General features: G+C 43.9%; 1 pseudogene; it reads left to right on the plus strand.

Annotated features, from left to right (window-relative positions):
* Positions 1–8,889: 8,889 nt before the first annotated feature.
* Positions 8,890–11,595, plus strand: LOC139927510 (uncharacterized; annotated as a pseudogene).
* The last annotated feature ends 13,170 nt before the right edge of the window (positions 11,596–24,765 follow it).

Consider the following 24,765-nt stretch of genomic DNA (forward strand, 5'->3'; position numbering starts at 1 on the left):
ACATACAACCTACCTGGCTCTTTCTTTTTATTATTATTTACAATTTCGAACAGCTATGAAAATGTATGGAGTTTCCCACATCAGCTAAAAGAATGGTAATTATGAGATGGAAGCCCCCTCACTCACTCCACATTAACTAATGGCTTTTGGGTTTCCTAGACATCCTCTCATTAGAGCTCTCAACAGCCCAAGCAAATGGTGCAGATTCAACTGGCCTCATGGGAATAGTATAGTGTATATTGTTGTTTACTGATGGTTGTAGCTCCCATGTACTTGTGTATGTCACCTCATTACAGGACACATTCTTATGAATTACTATAATACTGTATGCATACTACATATATGCTTTCCAACCTACTGTATATCAGAACATTCTTTCACTCATATAACTTCATGTCCTTTATGTGTATGGGTGTATGTAGGTGCATATATCTCGCTGTATATGCATTGCTGCATGTGTGTACATGTGCACACATTCCAGTGTGTGCACATGTGGGCATATGCTCTTTTAAGAGGTTGTACATGCCTGCATCTGTACATGTGCCACTTCTTTCTTTAATTTCTTCCTTTACTGTCCAAACTATAATCATGAGATTTTGCCAAACATTAATAAGTGTGGAATCTATATAGGGGTATATGCTATGTATATATCTATTTACGATCATGAGGTTTTGACAAGCATGAGTAACATGTAGAGTCTACATTGGGGTATATGTATGCATGTATGTATTTGTACCCATGCAGATTGATTTAGGCGGCGCTGCTGGTGGGATGGAGTGGGTGTGGGTGGTCTACATTTGTAATTTCAATGTGCACTGAGCCTGGGTCGTGAAGGTGGTTTGGGTTGGGAATTGTTTGAAGATGAGAATTCTCTGTATTACTGTGCTGTTTATTGATTGAATGAAAACCTTAACATGAAGTCTGTGTTTTGCCTTGGTGGTTGTGAACTACTGCAGGTTAGGGTTATGGTGGATGGTGGTCAGGGTGGGGCTGAGGGTGGGAAAGGTTTGGAACTTGAGTGTAGAAGCAGAGGAGTATTTTTTGATGGTTGTTTTCCTTCTATTCCATTCACAGAAGGAAGAGAGTAGATCAGTTTATTTATTCTTCAATTTTCTTTTCTTTTTTATGTGTAGTTTCTTTCATGTTTCTTTGTTGTGATTTGTACTTAGAAATATACTCCTTAATCATTTGTACTCTGTGAATATGTATTACTCTTTGTATACTTCCCAACCATTCCCCAAGGGGGTGAATATATTCAATAAAAACTGGTTGCGGGGAACGGGTGCTTCAAGCCGATCGATCCAAGGGGCTACCGGGAGCTCCGGGTCCCGGCACTCCCCTCCCTCTCCTTCTTAGCTCTTTTAGCCTATTCTGTTATAGGCTTCTTGTTTTGTTTTGTTGCAGAGGGTCAAGCAGTTACAGTCCTGTCTTCCATGTTCCATGTTCCATGCTTCACGTTGTTCAATCTAAGCAACTAGCCTGCATTCCAACTGCCTGTTTTCTTCCTGGTTTGGTTGAGGCGCCTCCTTTCTGCTGTAAGTCAGTATGGCAAGTTCGTACCTGGGGACACAGAGAATGAACAGACTGAAAGCAACACAGAGACTAAACCCATTTTCTCTGCGATAGTCTCATTTTTCTACTGACAAACTTTTATGGTATACAAATTAATTGGAGGATGATATAATCAGATAATAATTCTACACGTAGGGGCTTCAAGCAGGGTATCTGCAGGTATCAGCAAATTTAATTTAATGCTTTTAAAGACCTTTTTAATACCACTTTTAAGACATTTTAATGCTTTTCCGAGCCGTAACTGGTCACACCATTAAGGTTACACAAAAGCAGTATGTGAAAGCAAAACCAAGCACAGTGTTGATGGGTGAGAAAAAGTCCATCACTTTAGTGTTTTACCAATGGGAGGGCCACTGTAGTGATGAAAAAGAATGGAGTGGGAACAAATCACTAGCATGATGCCCATAGTGCATAGCTTAAATGATTTATAACAGACTGCACAGTAGGCTTCTCGGTCATTTACATCAACAGCACGCAACCATGCCTATAAATCGTTCTCTTCTATCTTTTTTTGTGAAAATTTGCATTTTCAAATCTCTGGATTAGCTAGCCAGTTTCTGTACGTCTGCACTGACTTCCCCGCTCATTTCTCACACTCAAAAGCCGCCAGTAAAGATGCATCAACTTGGTTCCGGCCTGAATCAATCTGTCAGAATTATAAGGTTCCACATAGCCTACGGTATGCCAACACAGACACAAGCAAATTACTGGCTATAATAAATCACAATTAATATACAGATGTTTTTTAGGAATTCAAACAAGTAATTAGGTTAAGGGATCAGTAACGACCCTGAGGATGACACTGAAGACACCATGGCTCCCCCCCTCCCCCTCCCCCTACCACTCCCACAGACAATAGCACCATGGTCACCCATCCCCGCCTGTCCTCCACACTGGACGACGGCTTAACGACCCCCCCTCCCCCTCCTTCTCCCAGCCCCAGTCTGTCTTCCACATCAGAGGACAGTTCAAGTTAATGAAGTTAGACAACTTATGGATAAAAAGAAGAACACCAAAAGTGCAAATTTTCTCTCTTCCTATTTTCTGATGTCTTCGAAATCCGTTGATGCTGGTGCAGGAAAAACAACACCGACTAAAGCTAGGTATTCTCTGTAGAGCTGAACGTTGCGCGCATGCATATTCTGAGAAGAAGAAGAAGTAGAAGAAGAAGGTTTGAGGAAGCAGAATACGTATGCGTGCAACGTTCAGCTGTACAGTAAGCTGTACAGTCAGCAGCAGCTTCAGTCGGTGTCAACGGATTCCAAAGACATCAGAAAATAGGAAGAGAGAAAATCTGCACTTTTGGCATTCTTCTTTTTATTCATAAATTGTCTAACTTCATTGACTTGTAGCAAGTTGTGTGACACAGTTTGAGTTGCCCATAGTACCATTCGCTTGTTAGCAGAAAATGATCCCTAGTTAGCTAGCTACCAGTCACAGCCCAAGTGCTTGCAAATGCTTATTTTTTTATTGGTTGAAACTCAGTTTCATAAACTATGAACCCTCAATGTCAGAGGTATGTCCTCACTATTTTTTCATTTTCTAGGTAAGAAATGAGTGTTTTTCCTTGGAAAATTTCACGTCATGCACGTTACTTGTAGGCTATTTTTCATTTTATGGTTTATCTGATTTTGTATTTATTTTTTATAATTTTACCTTAAAACCTCTTAAGACCTGACGTCCACGCATGTGGACACACGGTCACATTTTGGGCTGTCTAAAGCGTACTACTTAATTGCGCGTAACGGGCCGCCGTCTACATACGTGGACGGTTACACTGTCCTCTGGCGTTGTCAAAAAGAGTGAACTACACTAGTAGAGGTTAAATTCAAGATGGCGGCGAACACAGCGGAAAGTGGGGATGGCCACTCGCGAGCCAAAGGTCGCACAGGTAAAACACTAAAAATACAATTGAATTTCACGTCCGATTGTTGTTCAGCCATGCATAAAGACTGTTGTGCGTTTGCCACTGCGCGCAAATGCCAGCAACCGACAAAATGTGACAATGAAACTGTACTTTGTTTTTTTGTAGACAAAAAAAACAAGGGCTTACAAGAGTAGAGTCTTTCAGAGTTTTTCAGTCTGAGGTGATCACTCAAGGCGGTCGTCGACGCCGACGTTCCGCAGGACCGCAGGGCGCGTGACAAATTCTGGAAGGTGAGGCCTTTTCTGGATCGCGTTCTGAAAGGCTGCAGGTCTCAGGCTCGACCCGAATGCGTGTCCATCGACGAGCAGATGATCCCGTTTACGGGAGCCTGTCCGTGTCGGCAGTATCTGCCCACGAAGCCCAACCCGGTCGGCATGAAGAACTTTGTTTGCGCCACGCCGGACGGCGTCGTGCAGGACTTTGATCTTGATTGATCTTTGATTTGATCTTTGATCTTGACGTTTATCAAGGCGCGGCCGCGCTGCTCGAGCAGGTGGAGGAACCGGAGGATCTGGGCGTGGGAGGCCTGGTCGTCGACCGTCTCTCTCAAACCCTGCGTCCCGGCACGAAAGTGTACTGCGATCGGTTCTTCACGACCGTCCGCTGCGTGCAACGGATGGCCGAGAAGCGCGTGTACGTAACCGGCACGGTCATGAAGAATCGGGTCGCCGCAGCGGTGCGCGAGCTACCGACCGACAAAGCGATGAAAAAGGCCGGCGCAGGTTACCACAGGCCGCCGCCACGGAGGCGGACACGTGTCCGTGGTCAAGTGGTACGACAATAAACCGGTGCTGATGATGTCCGCCGCGCACGCTACGCAGCCGGAAGACACGTGCCGGCGGTGGGACAAGAAACTGAAACGGTACGTGACCGTGTCGCGACCCAGCGTTGTCCGCAAATACAACGCCAAGATGGGCGGGGTCGACTTGGTAGATAGGATGATGAGCTATTATCGCATGAGCGCCCGTACCAAGAAGTGGACGCTGCGGATGCTGATGCACTTCACGGACCTGGCTTTAGCCAACAGCTGGCTACTGTACTGCAAAGAACTCGCCGCTCGCGGCGCGGCGAAGAAGAGCATCGTGCAGTTCCTCGAGTTTCGCATGGAAGTGGCTAAGAGCTTCTTGGCCCGGCGAGAGGCCGAGAACGAGAGCGAGGCCGAGGCCGAGATGCAGGCCGCAGCCGCCGCAGCCGCCGCCGACGCCGACGCCGACGCCGACGCCGACGCCGACACCGAGGCCGACACCGAGGCCGAGGCCGCCGATGGAGACGGAGACGACGGCGACGGAGACGACGACGACGAGGCGGAGGCGGAGGCGGAGGCGGAGGCGGAGGCGGTGGACCCCGTGGTCCGAGGGAGGACCACGAGAAGAACACAACGGACGGCCCGCCGGGGGAGGGCTAGCGCGCATCTTTCGGAGGCGGTCAAACTGAAGAATGCGGCGCGCTGCAGAGTCGCAGGCTGCTCTGGGAAAACGCGAGTGCGGTGTGCAACGTGTGATGCGTTCCTGTGCTTGCGACCGGATCGCAACTGTTACGCCGCCTTTCACGCGTAGGCGCGCGAGCGCGTTCCGTGAAATCGTCGTACGGTCGATGGTCGTAGATGGAAAGGAAAAAGGCAGGAAAGGAAAGGAAAAGGGAAAGGAAAGGAAAGGAAAAGGAAAGGAAAAGAAAGGAAAGGAAAGGAAAGGAAAAGAAAGGAAAGGAAAGGAAAGAAAAGAAAAGAAAGGAAAGGAAAGGAAAGGAAAAGGAAAGGAAAAGAAAGGAAAGGAAAAGAATGGAACGGAAAGGTAAAGGAAAAGAAAGGAAAGGAAAGGGAAAGGAAAAGAAAGGAAAAGAAAGGAAAGGAAAAGAATGGAACGGAAAGGTAAAGGAAAGGAAAGGAAAAGAAAGGAAAGGAAAGGAAAAGAAAAGGAAAGGAAAAGAAAAGAATGGAATGGAAAGGAAAAGGCAGGAAAGGAAAGGGAAAGGAAAAGAATGGAACGGAAAGGAAAAGAAAGGAAAGGAAAAGAAAGGAAAGGAAAAGAATGGAACGGAAAGGTAAAGGAAAGGAAAGGAAAAGAAAGGAAAGGAAAGGAAAAGAAAAGGAAAGGAAAAGAAAAGAATGGAATGGAAAGGAAAAGGCAGGAAAGGAAAGGGAAAGGAAAAGAATGGAACGGAAAGGAAAAGAAAGGAAAGGAAAAGAAAGGAAAAGAAAGGAAAGGAAAAGAATGGAACGGAAAGGTAAAGGAAAGGAAAGGAAAAGAAAGGAAAGGAAAGGAAAAGAAAAGGAAAGGAAAAGAAAAGAATGGAACGGAAAGGAAAAGGCAGGAAAGGAAAGGGAAAGGAAAAGAATGGAACGGAAAGGAAAAGAAAGGAAAGGAAAGGAAAAGAAAGGAAAGGAAAGGAAAGGAAAAGAAAAGAATGGAACGGAAAGGAAAAGAAAGGAAAGGAAAGGAAAGTAAAGGAAACGAAAAGAAAGGAAAGGAAAGGAAAGGGAAAGGAAAGGAAACGAAAAGAAAGGAAAGGAAAGGAAAAGAAAGGAAAGGAAAGGAAAGGAAAGGAAACGAAAAGAAAGGAAAGGAAAAGAAAGGAAAGGAAAGGAAAGGAAAGGGAAAGGAAAGGAAAGGAAAAGAAAAGGAAAGGAAAGGAAAGGAAAGGAACTCATCATCCTCATCATCCTCCTCATCATCCTCATCCTCCTAGCATGTGGACGTCCTCGCCGCCGCCGACGCCTCAGGAAATACAGCGGGGCGGAAAAGGAAGACCTTGTTGTAACTTGTTGTTGGGTCTTAAGAGGTTAAGCTATTTTGTTAGAATATGAACCCTGTGTCCTCACTATTTTTTCATGTTTTAAGTAAAAAATAAAAGAACTGAACCTAACACTGTGTGCAAACTTGACCATTATTCCATGTTTATACATTTAAACTTAAGCGTTGAAAATGTGTTAGGAAAGGAAAGGAAAGGAAAAGGAAAGGAAAGGAAAGGAAAGGAAAAGAAAGGAAAGGAAAAGAATGGAACGGAAAGGTAAAGGAAAAGAAAGGAAAGGAAAGGGAAAGGAAAAGAAAGGAAAAGAAAGGAAAGGAAAAGAATGGAACGGAAAGGTAAAGGAAAGGAAAGGAAAAGAAAGGAAAGGAAAGGAAAAGAAAAGGAAAGGAAAAGAAAAGAATGGAATGGAAAGGAAAAGGCAGGAAAGGAAAGGGAAAGGAAAAGAATGGAACGGAAAGGAAAAGAAAGGAAAGGAAAAGAAAGGAAAGGAAAAGAATGGAACGGAAAGGTAAAGGAAAGGAAAGGAAAAGAAAGGAAAGGAAAGGAAAAGAAAAGGAAAGGAAAAGAAAAGAATGGAATGGAAAGGAAAAGGCAGGAAAGGAAAGGGAAAGGAAAAGAATGGAACGGAAAGGAAAAGAAAGGAAAGGAAAAGAAAGGAAAAGAAAGGAAAGGAAAAGCATGGAACGAAAAGGTAAAGGAAAGGAAAGGAAAAGAAAGGAAAGGAAAGGAAAAGAAAAGGAAAGGAAAAGAAAAGAATGGAACGGAAAGGAAAAGAAAGGAAAGGAAAGGAAAGGAAATGAAAAGAAAGGAAAGGAAAGGAAAGGGAAAGGAAAGGAAACGAAAAGAAAGGAAAGGAAAGGAAAAGAAAGGAAAGGAAAGGAAAGGAAAGGAAACGAAAAGAAAGGAAAAGAAAGGAAAGGAAAAGAAAGGAAAGGAAAGGAAAGGAAAGGGAAAGGAAAGGAAAGGAAAAGAAAAGGAAAGGAAAGGAAAGGAAAGGAACTCATCATCCTCATCATCCTCCTCATCATCCTCATCCTCCTAGCATGTGGACGTCCTCGCCGCCGCCGACGCCTCAGGAAATACAGCGGGGCGGAAAAGGAAGACCTTGTTGTAACTTGTTGTTGGGTCTTAAGAGGTTAAGCTATTTTGTTAGAATATGAACCCTGTGTCCTCACTATTTTTTCATGTTTTAAGTAAAAAATAAAAGAACTGAACCTAACACTGTGTGCAAACTTGACCATTATTCCATGTTTATACATTTAAACTTAAGCGTTGAAAATGTGTTGGTTAGACGTTTTATCTTGGAAATATGCCAAACGACTTCACTTCAGTATACGGTACTCAAAGGCTGAAATTACTGTACAATGTCTGGTAAACTGCTTGCAATAGTCCATCACCACAACATGGATCCTATGCAGGGGCTTTTTCCACAGGACATGGTAAGTTATCGGTTATAGGAATGACGTTACTGTGAAAATACTGGGGAAGGTTTGCTTTAGTTTACGGTGCTCACCTGGTGAAGTTACATGGTAGCTGCAGTGAAATAACAGAAAATGATTTGACATTTTGAAAAAGGGCCACATGGATTCTTCTCTTAAAACTCATTAATCTCCTGTAAGGACTGAGTAGGTACTGATAACTACATGATAACTTCTGTTAGGCATAGCTATAACTCTGATTACCTCTGAGGTTCTTCACTGGGAAATTATCCAAATGTCCTGTAAGGACCGGGTAGGTACTGATAACTACATTGCTATTACATCGCTTGCTAAAATATCCCGGATGTGAGAGGACGCTGGCGTGTATGTCGCCGCTTCTCAATCCGAGGCAAAATTGTGCTTTTCACTGCAAGTAGGAATAGGTGTTGACTGTCTCCGCCACTTCTTATCTTGTCTCAACACTTTCCAGTCCTGTGCTGCTAACAGTTTGAAGGTTGTACACTTCTGGTCTTGTGTACTCACCTTCTCCGCCGACCAGCTGTTAGCTGTTAGCCGCCGACCAGCTGTTTAGCCTATCCCCGCTAGCTAGCGACTCAGCGGCGTACTCAACAAATTGTGGATTATCTTCTCTGTTTACCCCGACTGGACTCTTCTCTGCCACGATATCAGGACTATCCCCGACCTCTCTTTTGGTCCCGTAATCCTGCTCTGGCTTCACTGCTGTGCCGCTGCTGTGGTCCGAGGCTGGGTCCCTCCTCCCCGGCTCGCGGTATCGGTAGCTAGCTGGCACTCTTCTGCTGCTGAAATGGTGTTCATAAAATACTCCACACTGGAACTCCTGAACCTCTTCAGTCACATCACTCCAAACTGCCTCGCCAACATTGCATCCCTCGGACTCCTGCGTCGCCCCCGCTATATGCACAGGGCCTCCCGATGCAAGTTGATTTACTCGGATCCTGCTACTCCACCTGTACTGTCTGACAGGCGTTCCATCGCACTGCGACGACGTCATCACAACAAACCACACGTGCGCACTGGCAATCTGAGGTCCCTGGTCTGTGTTGACAGTGTCGTTCCTCCCCTGTCGCCTGTCTCAGCATCTATAAACAACACTGCAACGTTCATGCTGCTGAATACTCGCTCCCTAAATAACAAAGCACTACTCATCCATGACATCATCACAGACAGGAAGATCGACCTTCTATGCCTAAGAGACATGGCAAAATCAGCAGGACCCCAGGCTATGTGTACCTACAGAAGCCCCGCTCCATGGGTCGGGGTGGTGGGCTGGCTGTTATACATCGAGCCGACATCCTGGTTAAAGAACTTCCAGTACTCAATGTCACCTCATTTGAGTGTGTTGCTTTCACACTGGCTGGGTCTTCACAGCTCCAGGTTGTCCTTATCTACCGCCCCCCTAAAGCCTCCACTACCTTCATGTTCGAGCTATCTGAGCTACTCACTTCTGTCTGCTCCATGTCTCCATCTACACTTCTGCTCGGTGACTTCAATATTCATGTGGACGCCAGCAGTTGCACATTTGCTGCTGAATTCCTGTCACTGCTGGACTGCTTCAACATCACACAGCATGTTCAAGGTCCCACCCATGCCGTCATACGCTGGATTTGGTGTGCTCCACTGGTACAACTCCCTCCCATCTCCAGTGCCTGGACCTAGCTGTATCTGACCATCATGCCATCCTCTTTACTGTCCCTGTCCCCCTGTCCAGGCAGCGCACAAAACGTACCATCACATTCAGGAACATCAAGACAGTGAGTGCACCAGCCTTAACTAACATGATATCGAGCCATATGGCCTCTGATCCCCCCGACACCATGGTGGATGGCCTTGTAGCCCACTACAATGCTGCTTTATCCCTCAGCTTTGACTCTCTTGCCCCCCTCAAAACCCGGACTATCTCCTTCACCCATCCTGCCCCCTGGTTCACCTCCAAACTCCGCACCTTGAAGGCCACCGGTCGTCAACTGGAGAGGCTCTATAAAAGAACCGGCCTCATTGTCCACCTTGAGGCCATTAAAGATCATGTGAGGTCCTATAAAGAAGCTCTCTCCCAGACCAAGACACAATACTACTCCACTCTCATTGGTAACCAGCAGAACCACCCTAGAATGCTGTTCTCCACCATCAACCAGCTACTCCGCCCCCTCGATGCCCCCCACCCTTCAGGTGCCCCCGACCTCTGCTCTAAGTTCCTGGACTTCTTCCAGGCCAAAGTGGATTCTATCCACCAGCAGCTTCTGGCGCCTGCCCTCCCCCCCCCCCCCCTCCACACACACCTCAGCCACTGGGCGTCACTCCCTCTGCTCCACCCCTGCCTCAGTGCTGCCTCTCCTCCTTCTCCCCTGTGGATGCTCCTCAAGTTGCTAAGTTGGTCAGCAAGGCCAAGGCCTCCACCTGTTCTCTGGACCCCATGCCCACAGCCTTGGTCAAGGCATGCCTACCTACCCTTTGCCCCATCATGGTGGACATTATCAACTCCTCCTTGGAATCTGGCATGGTACCCTCCAGCTTCAAAATGGCCTCAGTCACCCCTATCCTCAAAAAGCCAGGTCTGGACCTCAACAACTACCGGCCTATCTCCAACCTTCCTTTTCTCAGCAAAATCCTGGAAAGAGCAGTTGCCGCCCAACTTCATCAGCACATGTCCAACCATGAGCTCTATGAACCCCTTCAATCTGGCTTCAGAGCACACCACAGCATGGAGACCGCCCTCATCAAAATCACCAATGACCTCCTCATCGCTGCTGATTCCGGCCACATCAGTATTCTCATCCTCCTGGACCTCTCTGCAGCCTTCGACACAGTCTCCCACACTATCCTCCTCAACCGCTTATCCGACTACCTAGGCCTCACCGGTGCTGCTCTCTCCTGGTTCCAGTCATATCTCTCCAACAGAAAACAGTTTGTTACCATCAGTGACTCCAGTTCCACCCAGTCAACCAAGGCGTACCTCAAGGCTCTGTGCTTGGACCCCTCCTCTTTACCATCTACATGCTCCCCCTTGGTCAGATCATCCGCCACCACAGTCTAAGCTTCCACTGCTATGCTGATGACACACAGCTGTATCTCAGCACTAAACCATCCACTCAGCTCCCCCCACAGTCTCTTGTCAACTGCCTGCATGAAATAAAAGTATGGATGTCATCTAACCTACTCAAGCTTAACAGCAACAAAACAGAGCTCATGGTTGTGGCTCCCAAGGCGCTGCTCCGGAAGGTTGGAGATCTTCTTCTCGCCGTGGACGGCTGCTTCATCTGCCCATCCCCAGAAGTCCGCAACCTGGGTGTCATTCTGGACTCCACCCTCTCTTTTCAGTCACACATCAAATCCATCACCAAATCCGCTTTCTTCCACCTCAAAAACATTTCCAGACTTCAGCCATCACTCTCTGACTCCGTGGCAGAGACCCTCATCCATGCCTTCATTACCTCTCGTCTGGATTACTGCAATGGAGTCCTGTTCGGGGTACCCAGCAAAGCTCTGGACAGGCTCCAGTATGTGCAGAACTCAGCTGCCAGGGTTCTCACCCGCACCAAGCCCTGGCAGCACATCACCCCCACCCTCATCCACCTTCACTGGCTCCCGGTCAAGTCCCGCATCTCCTACAAAATCCTCTTCCTCACCTACAAATCCCTCCATGCCCTCGCCCCTCAGTACCTATCTGACCTCCTCCACCCCTATACCCCGTCCCGGAATCTGCGGTCCTCAGACATGGGTCTGCTCTCCACCTCCCACACCAGCCTGCGATCTTTTGGGGACAGAGCCTTGAGTGTGGCAGCCCCCACCCTCTGGAACTCTCTCCTGGCAGAGATCCGCAACGCCCCATCTTTGGCCACTTTTAAAAAAATCCTGAAAACCCACCTGTTAACCAAGGCCTATGGCCTCTAGTTAACTCTCTCATCCCCGGCAATTATTGCTATTATTATTTTCTGTTCTTGTTTTATTTGTTTTGTCTGCCTCACTCTGTAAAGCGTCCTTGGGTCTTTTGAAAGGCGCTATATAAATTTAAGTTATTATTATTATTATTACATGATACCTTCTGTTAGGCATATAACTCTGATTACCTCTGAGGTTCTTCACTGGGAAATTATCCAAATGTCCTGTAAGGACCGGGTAGCAGTTGATAAGTATAAGGTCTGTGTCATGGGGATATCCGGTGCCCTCTAGAAAGTAAGATGCAAACGCACACACAACGCTGCATAGCCACTTCTAATTACATCTTGCCGACATAGAGGTGTCCGCGTTGCCGTGTTATCGCTGCGTTTGCTCTCTCTCTCTCTCTCTCTCTCTCTCTCGCTCTCCCTCTCTCTGTTTGTGATGTCGGAGGCCGCCGATAGTAGTATTGGTAGAGTTAATACATAGCGACACAGTCGTAGTTTTACTCATTTACACAAAACATTGCAGTGTAAATAAAAGGACAAGAGACATATAGTCTTTGCAATTAAATGTATATTTATTAATGTACTTTTCACAAATGAATTGTTTGTCACCTGTCTTCTGTGCTGCACTGGACGATCCTAGATTTTAGACCCGGAAAACCCGAGGTATATATAATATATAAATAATAATATATAAAGGTGGAGGCTGGAGCTCCTTAGGAGAATATAGCAGACCTTGCCGGCAGAGGCAGGCCAGATTGCTGTCATCTGCAGAGGGCCCTTATCTAAAGGAGCATTGCCTATAGTGCAGATTCGATTTATAAGTATATCCTTTATTTTGCCTTGTATATTTTTCTTCGTTTTGTCTATTTTTTTGCAAGTTGTATTTTTTCCTTTTTTCTTCAATTGGCCAAATTTTTGTCTGCACTGTATATAAGCTGCATGGGACTGCACTGCTTGTAAATAAAACACCTGGACTGATGAACAGAACCATCTCTTTTGTGCTTCAGCCAATCGGCCAACCTTACAGTCGGTACTGATAATAATAAAAGAAACTGAATGATACCTCCTGGGAGATGTAACTGTAACTACTGTCTAACTCCGACTAATGCGCACTAACCACCAGGTAACTTCTGCAAGTTCTGTTGACGGTACTCACATTCGTCTTGCAATATCCGACAGCTACCCTGTTCTTTCAGCACCATATGTTAAAGTCGTACCGAGGTTTCTATGCAAGTTGCTTTTTAATTAGCTGTGTTTTCTTGCTGTTATAATTGTTGTTAGAGCCGAAATAGATTTTTTGTTATTGTGAGTATGTAAATATGTAAATGTATTTAATCTAGTTATATTGTTTGCATGCAGACATTATATGGGTCAAATTATTTAAGTATCGTTTATTTTGTTACACTTTTTATTGTATGACATAGTACTGTGGATAGGTAGAGCCATAGGTGCTGTTTGATGGCTTCTTGACGGCCCCTTTAAGACAGGTGCGGTCCTCCCTTTGTGTGTGGCAAGCGGGAGAGCAAACAGTTTTTTGACGCAGTGAAATGTTTTTAATGTTTTGTTTTGAAAGGCTAAACGGCAACAAATATAATTGAAGAAGAATATTTCGTTAGTTAAAAACATGTTGTGAATTTCGGAAGAGATTACATCTATCTTTTTTCAATAAATTTTGACTTTTGGACTTTACAACGCTTTGGAGTTATTGGAAATGTATGGATCACGCGAGTCGGAAACAATCCTATGCCGCCACCACTGGAATCTAATTCTACATTGTCAAAAAACTGCTCAATGTGAAGGATTATATGGACATTGATTTCTTCGGTTGGAAGGGATTGATCTGTACTTCTAAAAAGTTTGTTGGATCGGATGAAGCGCCGATGGATGAAGCGCCGCTGATGGAGGAAAAAGTAAGCGGCACATCATGAATTAAATCAAAGTGGATACTGTGCGTTAATGGATGCAAATGAAAAGTGGAAATGCAAAAGTGATCTTTGGATTGTGCCGTTAATTTAGAACAGTATAAAGCCTTGAACTTTTGAAAATGGAGGAAGAAACACCTCCTGCGCAGATTGCTGCAGACGCTGCTGCAGAGGCACATTTAAATGCGCTCCTTGGAACACGCAGAGGTAAATTGGGAGTGTGCACACGCAAAAAGAATGAAATAAAATCATTGATGGATGACAAAGACATTGGGAATGTGATGGACCGAGTTGAATCATTCAAATGTGCTCTAAGTGATTTTAAGGATACACATGATTCAGTCCATATGTTACTATCCTCTGAGGAGAGAGAAGATGATCGTGTGACATGGTATGAGCCGAAGATAATGCATTTTACAGAGTTTTTAGATGACGTGGAAACATGGATAAATGCACATCAAGCGGACACACAATCACTTATTAGACCAGAGGATAGTGTTTCTGTGACATCTAAAGGGTCGAACAAATCCAAAGGTTCTCAAAGGACAACGTCATCATCGTCATCATCTGCTTCCTCTGCACGTATGAGGGTGGAAACAGAACGAGCTGCTCTACTAGCTCGAGCAGCAGCATTAAATGAGAAACACCAATTGGAAATGGAAGAAGCTCAACTAAAAGCACAACTGAAAGCAAAACAGGAAAAATTTGAACTGGAAACAGATATTGCAGTTTCAAATGCTAAATTAAAAGTCATGGAGAGTTTCGAAATGTCCTTTCAGGTTGGACAAACAACACAGCCAGTAAAGCGAGAAGATGGCATGGACTCCTATTTAGAAAATTACAGAAGACGTACAGAGATGGAATCACCTGTGGAGTATGCAAAGATTGACACTGTGCCCAAGACACCATTGCAGAAAAGTATACTGCAACAACACTTAAAGCTGCAGCCTCCCCAAGCCCCAGTGGTAAACCAACCACACCAGCACGCATCTCTAAGGTCTCCTCAACAATATGCAGATGATAATGGGGATGCCAAATCAGATCCTACTGTCACTCAAATACAAAGTGGCATTGCAGACCTCATTATTATGCAGCAAAGGTTAGCATTACTGCCTACAAGGGAGATACCTGTGTTTGATGGGGACCCACTAAATTTTAGAATATTCATGCGAGCTTTTGAATATGGTATTGAGGACAAGACAAGCAAAAGTCAAGACAGACTTTATTTCCTGGAACAATACACAACTGGTCAAGCAAGGGAGTTGGTTCACAGTTGTATGCACATGGACCCACACCAAGGTTATTATGAAGCTAAAAGGCTACTTAAAGCACACTTTGGTGATGAAATTAAAGTCTCCCAGGCATACATGCAAAAGGCCTTGAATTGGGCAAACATCAGATCAGATGATGGAAAAGCACTGCACGCCTATGCATTATACCTCAGAGGCTGTTGTAATACCATGCAAGATTTGTTATACATGGCAGAGCTTGATAGTCCATCAAACCTGAAGATGATCATGTTAAAGCTTCCCTACAAGCTTCGTGAAAGATTCAGAACAAAGGCCTGTGACATCTTGGAGAGAACGGGACAAAGGGCTGGATTCCGGGACCTAGTGGAGTTCCTGGAGAGGCAGGCTAAAATACTTTTAGATCCGCTTTTTGGTGACATCCAAGATCCCATGTCTGGAAAAGGGATTTTGAAACCTAAGTTCACAGACTTCAAACAGCAATCAAAGAGCAGTAGAAGCAGCTTTGTCACTGCAGTGGCTGTAGTATCTGATACTGTCAAAGGCTTCACAAAAGACAATTCTGTAGTAAAAAAACAAAACAAGGATCCTGGTTCCTTATGCATATTTTGCACAGGAAAACATAATCTTATGAAGTGCCACAACATTGGAGCACAGCCACACAGCAGCAAAGTTGAGTTCATAAAAAGACAAGGACTTTGCTTTGGATGCTTAAAGAAAGGTCACTTACGCAAGGACTGTAAGCGACGCATAACCTGTCAAACCTGCCAAGGGAGACATCCTACCCTGCTGCATATCACAGGAGGAAAGGGCTCAACAGAAGGGGAGCAAGGCAACCAGCAACCAGTCACCAGCGCACCGGTAACGATGAATAATGCAATCGATGTGCAGAATGGGGCCGGTGAGACAGATTGCATTCTTCCTATTGTACCTGTTCTGGTCAAATTAAGGAAAGGTAGTAAAATAATTGCAACATACGCCTTCCTTGACCAAGGTAGTAGTGCAACGTTTTGCACGGAGACCCTGATGAGAGAGCTAAAGGTGTCTGGAAGGAGAACTGGCATTCTGCTGCGAACGATGGGACAACTAAGATATGTTGGTTCCAATAGCATCTCTGGTTTAGAGATCAGCGGCCTGAATGAGAACGTGTTTATAGACCTTCCTCATATCTTCAGCCAAAAGGAAATCCCAGTCAGTTCTGAAAACATTCCACTGCAAGGTGATGTGGACAAATGGCCGTATTTAAAAGATGTCCACATCCCTCATATCGAAGCAGGAGTCGGTTTACTGATTGGAACCAATGTCCCCAAAGCTATGGAGCCTTTGAGGGTCATCAACAGTCAGGGAGAAGGGCCATATGCAGTTAAAACCATTTTAGGCTGGACTATTAATGGCCCCCTGAGGGGAGGAGGTACCAACAAACAAAATGGAACACCCCATGTCATGACCAACAGGATTGCTGTGGTGCCGCTGGATGTAATCCTACAACAGCAACTTAAGTATGACTTTCCTGAAAAACAGCACGATGAACAAAAGGAAATGTCCATTGAGGATCAACAGTTTATGGACCATGTCAAGGAGTCAGCAAAACTGATTGATGGACATTATTGCATTGGACTCCCTTTAAAAAACAAAGAGTGCTCATTTCCGAACAACCGGTGTGTAGCACAACAACGAGCTCTCCGCATCAAAAGGAAATTGATGAGGAACAGACAATTCTGTGATGACTATAACAACTTCATGCAAGAACTGATTGACAAAGGCTTTGCAGTGAAGCTGCTCAACTCTACACAGGCACCAGACAAACGGGTTTGGTACATCCCACATCATGGCGTGTACCATCCACAGAAAAACAAAATCCGTGTGGTGTTTGACTGCGGTGCTACTTATCAGGGCACATCACTGAATGACCAGCTGTTGCAGGGTCCCAAGTTAACCAACAGTCTCATTGGAACCCTGACCGTCAGGGTTCCAGTTGTTGTTGTAACCTCAGTTTCTACTATTCTACTTCTCTATTGTTGTGATGAACTTTGAACTGCTGGGAAATATGTGCTTGCTTGATAGAAAAATCATCATTGTATCCTATACACTGGTTCAAATAAACAAACATTACACCTAGTGCATTATAAATGTGATTGTATTATAGTGTATTATGGTGTTGGTAAGCCTATGTTGTGTCACCTTTGAAAATTTCAGGCTGTGACCCGGATACTGTTCTGATTTCTATCCTCAGCCCCAAAAGATGCCACTGCTTCAGCACCAACACCATCACAGAGTGAGACAGCAAGCACAGACAGAGACGCCCCAAGTTGATCTATGATGCCTTCCATGTCAACAGTAAGTGCACACACAATTCAAGCTGTTTGTATTTCACTGTCTGTTTTATGTTACTGCTATTCTTGTACATGTCTGAGTATAAATACTGTGGACTTATATTGTTCAGACAGTACTGGAACCAAGACCAGGACCTTCAACAGTGTCTAGGGATGTTTTGGATGAGAGCCCTTAGATGAAGGCGACCATCCAGATGACACATCTACATCAAGTACCGAGTCGAGTACAGAGTCTCATTCGGATCCCCTCACCACACAGTCCTGGAAGAAGCCAAAAGCAGTCTGCCAGTCCAAGGTTATGCTGCTCTTGACGTTTTACCATACCTTTACAAAGGTTATAGAAAAGGAACCAAAAACACCATGCCTGCCACCCAACATTGCAAGCCATCATGCAACACAAGACTATGTTCAAGACGTGAAAATGACACACCAGTGCATGTACCAATTACACCACCCTGTCCTTGTTTTATTTTCTCATCACGATACAATCTTTTTTGTCTGATATAATTTCATTAGCACCAATTGATGTGTGAATATGACTTTTTAATTAATAAATTGAATGGTGTTGATTTATAATGCTGTCTCCCTGGTGTTTGTCCTGGTGATCAGATCTGCCACAGTACTATAATTTGAGACTTGCCCGGTGTAAAGACTTTGGAAAAGTATATGTTAATTTTATCTGGATATGAACTCTAACCCATTGAACAGCAAAGGTCATATATTGTATACTACTAGATGAATAATGCAAAGCAATGAACTGAAGGAAAATGAAACTTTCTTGAAGTTGTGAAAAAGCATTAAATGAAATGATTAGCCTGCTGGACAGAAGAATATGTCGTTATACTAAACGGGCAGTGAATCAAAATGCATTGGCTAGCTTTGATGACTCAAAGCCAAACCTTATATGATGCTAGGCTATGAACGAAAAAGGTTTGTCTGTATCGTCGGTAGTCCAATCGGTAGGCAGCCCATCAAACCATCCATGACATGAAGCTGAATTTTCGGCCGTTAGCCACCCCTCTCAGCCAGCCACAGAATCCCTTAACTGCCCCTTGCTATGGACAGCTATCTAGCTAACTGATACAATGCAATTCAACTAGCTAGCTCGCTAACAAAGATAGCCTACCTAACTGCTGATCATTTGATATTTGAGCCGATCACCAAGGCATTACTGTCTAAAATACAAATTTATAGATTATTACTCACATTAATTTCACTGCGTGGTTCAGACTGCGGGGTAACAGGCTGCCTGTGTGTCTGTTCACTTCGCCCGTAGACTTCGCCGGCCAAGCTGACTGTCGGCCTTGGGCTGTCTAGGTGGGGGCGGGGCATGGGGCGGGGCCTTTGATTGACAGGTGCACAGCACAGCATCAAACAACGAATTGAACCATTGAACAATGAATTGAGCCATCAAATAATGAATGTCCATGTCAAATAATGAAATCACGACATCAAGTGGCAAACAGTAGATCCACATCTTGGCTTTTCATTATTTGACCTTTGTATTAATTATTTGATGGTTGGCTTTTCATTATTTGACCTTTGTATTATTATTTGATGTTTGGCTTTTCATTGTTTGACTTGAATAATCATTATGTCATGGTTGGCTTTTCATTGTTTTATGGGGATATTCGTTATTTGATGGTTGGCTTTTTATTATTTCACATGAATATTCATTATTTGATGATGTGAGCATTCATTAATTGTTATTTGAAGTATGTTTTTATCATTAGATATGATCATTTATTGTTGGATTCTGATTCAATAAATGTTCCATACAACCTCATGGACTGGATTACAGACTACCTCACCGGCAGGCCGCAGTACATCTGGCTGCAGGGCAGCCTGTCTGACGTGGTGGTAGGCAACACCGGTGCACCCCAAGGAACTGTACTGTCACCATTTCTTTTCACCCTCTACACCTCAGACTACCGCTTCAACTCTGGATCGTGCCACCTACAGAAGTTCTCTGACGACTCCTCCATTGTCAGCTCCATCACTGAGGACAATGAGGAGGAATACAGAGAGCTGGTAGAGAGCTTTGTGGGTTGGTGTAACAACAACCATCTCCAGCTCAACATCAGGAAGACCAAGGAGCTGGTGGTGGACTTCAGAAGGAGTAGGAGGCCAACCCCCTGTCACCATCCAGGGGGAGGAGGTGGAGATGATGAACTCTTATCGGTTCCTAGGAGTGCAGCTCAACAACAAACTGGACTGGTCGGACAACACTGAGGCCCTCTACAGGAAAGGACAGAGCAGGCTATTCTTCCTGAGGCGACTCAGGTCCTTCAATGTGTGCAACAGGCTGCTGCAGATGTTCTACCAGTCTGTAGTAGCCAGTGCACTCTTCTTTGCTGTGGTGTGCTGGGGAGGTGGCATCAAGGCAGGGGAAGCCAACAGACTTACCCCCCCCCCCCCACACACACACACACACACACCTATCCTTGTTTATGATGCATGGTGAGGACACCTGACCAGGACATGCATTCTGGGAACCACCCTTCCTGGAGGTCATACAGATCTGAAAAAAATCAGGCAACTTCCCATATTGGACTGAAATACCCTTGTCTCTTCAAATTAGTAATCAGAGAAAGTAGCGTCCACTGACCTGACCAGGACCAGCATCCTGGGGTCTGGTCTGGTATTCCTTATGTCTGGGGACCATCTTTAAACACAATCTGGTTCTTCTGCCTTTCTGAGGACTATTTTACACACTGTTTGTTCTTGCTACATTGTTAGGACTCCCTCATTACAGATTGGATTTCTCTCTTGTCACACCAGTTAAGAAGACCAGTGGGGTTCTACTCATGATAGCATCATAAATGAGTTTGCTATAATATAAACCACAAAGTGAGTGCTAGTTCAGTGGGGCCCAAAAGTCTGAGTCCACTATCAAGAACTCTTTTGTTTCATTATTTATCAAACCAGATTACATATTTTCAAAACAGTCAAAAACACACAATTTTAAGCCACAAAGGATGGCATGCCTCTGCAAGATCGAGTGATACTTCTCTTTGGTCAATGTGTAGGCGATCCTGTGCAAGTCACCAACTCCAGAAGAGGCAAAACATCCCTAAACCTGAATATTTCCAGCACGTTTGACTGTAGGCACTGAGTTTGCTGCTCGGATACGTAGTGTGGATACGTTGACACGTGTGGACACTGAATATGTAAGAGCTCATTAACATGTTGATTGTCATTGGCTGTCACCTCGGCGACCGCTGGCAATAACGCCACGGAAACGTGACACCACTCCGGTAGACAACGCTGCAGAATTTTTATGAATGACCTCGCATTGTTAAGTTTGCGCAAAGCTGTTTCCACTGAGTTTTATGAATCTGGGCCATTGAGTCTAACGATGTGGCTCCGAATTCCCCCTTTGTAACAAAAAGAGGCATGGATTCGCCAGGACAGTTTGGCACTGCCCAATTGAACGACCCAACCTGATGCAGGCCCCCAAGGATGCCCAGGTGATGGAGGGAGTGCTCTGACCTGGGGTGAGTAAAAGATAAAATAAGATAAGATAGCACGTGGATCCCCTTGGGGAAATTCCTACCTACCTACACTTTTCTGCGCAAAATGGTGTGGTATATAGAATAGTTAAAATAGGAAATGCAACAACCAGCTGTTGGTGCCAAAACCCTACATCTCTAAGGTTCTGTACCTAGCCCACACTCATCTCCTAGGAGCCTACCTGGGGGTGGAGAAGACCTACGAGAGAATCCAGATGAGGTGGTATGACAAAGAGCACACCCCACTACCGGGATTAACAGCAAACGTCCCCAGCCCAGTAACCAACCCTGACATTATTAATAAAGAACTTTGTTTTTCACCTGAAACCTGTGTCTCAGTGTCTCTTCCCTGGAAGTATAGTGCCTCTCCAGAGCCAAGTGCCACAACACCTTAACTGGAATAGCAGTTAAAACAATCACTACACAAAGAGGGAATTTTTATGTAGGCTTAGTGACTGCAAAGTATATACTGAGCTGCGATTACTACTACCAGTTGAAGGTTGGATGTTCTAATGTTCATATTCAAATGAAAATTCAATTAGTATAAAAATGAAAAAAATAATTGTTAATTACAGCCTGGTTCTTTGAGCAGGAGAATCTTGTAATTCCAGGTTCCTTGGTACATTAATTAGGTCTTGACCCAGTCAAGAGATTGAAGCACTGATCATTTTCAGACACTTTATTTGAAAAGTTTTTTTGGCGTAGCAGTGTCAGAGTCAACAGAATTGACTGAGCATTAGCATTAATTAGATTCTATGAAAAGTAATCAACATAAAAATGCTCAGAAAGTCTTTACATTAGAACTGTTCTGCTTAAGAACTGTTAGCATATCTAGAGCAGTACTGTGTGTACTAGTACTGGTACTAGATTACTATTAGGCTTTGGGGGGGGTATTTATTTTATTTCTTCCAAATTACATCCAATTTATAGGCTGTTCATAAGGGGAATTTTTTTTGTGTGTGTTTTCTTTTTTTGGGGAGGGGGGTAATTCGATATCACGGGAAATTCGATAATATTAAATATCGGCCCAAGCCTAATTACTATTAAACCATGTAAGAACCTATTCAACATAATATAACAACATAATCAACATTTTACACTTTTCTCTTGAGAGCTGTTATTCTATTCTTGATGTAGAATTTTATGGCCAGCCAGGTTTCTGGTTCTAGTTGGAGGCACTTATCACAGTCGCTTTTCCCTGGAACACGAAATGTATTGATGAAGGACATCATGTGCTTCTCGATGGCATGGATCTCCTTCTTTTCCCAGCTCTGCCTCCTCGAAGGTTGGCGACCTGAAAAAAGTGAATTACCACAAACATTGATGAGTAAAACACATTGCTACTATTTTTTCCACATTTTTTTAAAGTATCCCTATTAGCCTCAACTTCAATTTAGAAAAAGAAAGACAATGCTGGTGTGAACAATCTCACTAATTTGGCCAAGGAACCACCACTGTCCATCATTTGTCATTACCAGGGTTGAGAAGGTTACTTTAAAATGCATTCTGTTACAGATTACTAATTACCTGTGAATTGGAGCCATAATTAATGTGTTATTGTAGTTTGGGTTATCTTTTTGTGGTGGGGCTGTCTGATATTGTGTCAGGCCACCACTTATAAACATACAGCATATATGAGAAACACTGACTTTATAATACCTAATACTTATTGAAGCATGTCCTTGCATATTAGGAGAGTTTTCGTCTTTTGAATATCTGGCCTTTGTCCTCAAGACTGAAGCTCCAATACTGATTTTAACACTCTACTGCCACCTAGGCAACTATCATTTTTTTCTCCCAGAATTCTCTGAATTGGCATCACTTATTATCTCCAGATTTGATAGAATAATTTAGATCTAAACATTCTAATAATACATCTGATTCGAAGGCTATGGAATTCATCAACCTACCGGACAGTTTAGAACTATACACTGAACAAAGTGGCCCCACTCAAGTTCAGAAAGAGGCTAAGTGGCAAAATATCACCATGGATAAATAACTCTGTCCGTGAGCTCAAGAGAACATGTAGAGCAGCAGAAAGGAAGTGGAGAAAATCTGGACTTGAGGTCCATTGTAGCATTTATAAAGAATCCTTAATTGCATATAACAATGCTGTACATGCTGCAAGAAAATCCCATTTTACAAAGATCATTACAGAGAGTGGGAGTGACCCTAGAATACTGTGTTCCACAATTGACCAACTGCTGAATCCTGCCCGTCCCTACAACATTTTTAAGAGGGTTTTCAATAGTGTCTAAAACTCTGCTCTGAAAATCATTAATACATCACTTGAGACTGAGGTTTTTCCTGATGTTTTTAAAACTGCTGCTGAAAAAAAATCACATTTGGACTGTGGGGTCCTAAGTAAACAGTAACACGTCTTCTGCTGCCCTACAAACTTAATGGTAGGTAAAGTTATTACCTTATGGTATTTAAGTAACGTTATGGAATTAGGTACTTGAACCGTGTCGCAGTGCTTCAGTGCATAGAATTGAACACACGCACCGTGGGTCTGTACAGGATCTGTGCTTGTTAGGTAAGGTACCTGAAGTGGTTTCTAACCAAATTGACAACTTTTTAAATGAAAACATTCTGAAGAAGTTTCAGTCAGGTTTTAGAGCCAACCACAGCACAAAAACTGCTCTCACCAAAACAGTCAATGATTTGAGACTTAGCACTAATGCCAACAGGGTCTCAGTTGTGGTTCTTTTGGACTTGAGCGCAGCATTTGACTCCATCGACCACAATATCCTCATAGATCATCTGGAAAACTGGGTTGCACTCTCTGAATGTGTCCTAAACTGGTTCAGAACTTACATTACAGGGAGGAAATTTTTCATCTGTCTTGGAGATCATGTATCAAATGTCTTGGAGAAACATGATCTAACTTCTGGTGTTGCAAAATAAAGCTGTCTTGGTCCCCTGCTTTTCTCACTATACACGCTTCCATTAGGTGATATCATCTGAGAACATAATGTCAATTTCCATAGCTATGCTGATGATACACAACCAGTGTTGGGGGTAACGCGTTACAGTAATCAGATTAGATTTTGTGGTAACAAGTAAGTTAACGAGTTCGTTTTTCAATTTATGTAATCACTTATTAGTTGCTTTCTCAAAGTTACATTTCGCGACTTTTATTTTTCTTTCAAATAGTTCAATGTTTAGTTAGTGCAAATTAAAAAAAATTAAGGTAGCCTACATATGTTATTAAAAGCAGACTATGCAGCAGGCTGGCGGTGCGGTGGAGGTGGAGGCTTGTAGGTTACAAGTCGCTTTCAGAATGAACACAACAATAAACTGCAGAACTTGGAAATAAGAGAAGGATAAGAACATTATTGCTAACTGTAAGTTTAGCTTTCACTATCTAACCTGAAGGTTTGAATTGAAAGTGCTTGTGAGCGCAGTCTGCCGTTTATTTTGAGACCAGACCGGATCAGTTCAGGCTCCGTTGATCACCGGGTGAAGTTAGTTTCAAGTTTGATATTCACCGGTTGATGTACCTTTTAACGTCAATAGCTCCGTGTCGATAGCATATTTTTTCTCAAATTAGGCTTTTTTATAGAGAGGAACACAGAGCCAAAGTCAAAATCACCTGCGGTTGTGATGCAGTGACGGCAGAAAGGCATCCAGTCGGTCCAAGCCCCCACTGAGTATTTACTGTGGAACCAGGTAACTGAAAACACCTTGATGTTTTCTTTAGACAACGGTAGATTGTTACTTAAAGCTGTGTCCCAAACGTGATGATTAGTGATGGTTTCTGTACATTAAGAGTGATGACATCAGCAGAAGACTTATTTTAAAGGCATGATTTTACGTGGGTAACGTGACAGTACTCTAACGAGTTACTTAATAAATAAAGACTAACTTCGTAACGTAACTAGTTACTATACGAAGTAAAGTAACTAGTTAGTTTCAAAAGTAACTTTCCCCACACTGTACACAACTATACATTTCTGTAGAGCCAAATCATGCAGATGCCTTATGCTCCCTCACTACTTGTTTATTTGCTATCAATGATTGGAGTACAAATTTCTTAAATTTCTCCTATTTCTATTGAGAGGCTTCAACTTATCCAGAACTCTGCAGCTAGACTTTTAACAAAAACAAGGAAGCAAGAGCATATCACTCCGGTTTTAGCTGCATTGCACTGGCTCCCAGTG

This window comes from Centroberyx gerrardi, chromosome 4, assembly GCF_048128805.1.
Source record: "Centroberyx gerrardi isolate f3 chromosome 4, fCenGer3.hap1.cur.20231027, whole genome shotgun sequence".
In the NCBI taxonomy this organism is placed as follows: domain Eukaryota; kingdom Metazoa; phylum Chordata; class Actinopteri; order Beryciformes; family Berycidae; genus Centroberyx; species Centroberyx gerrardi.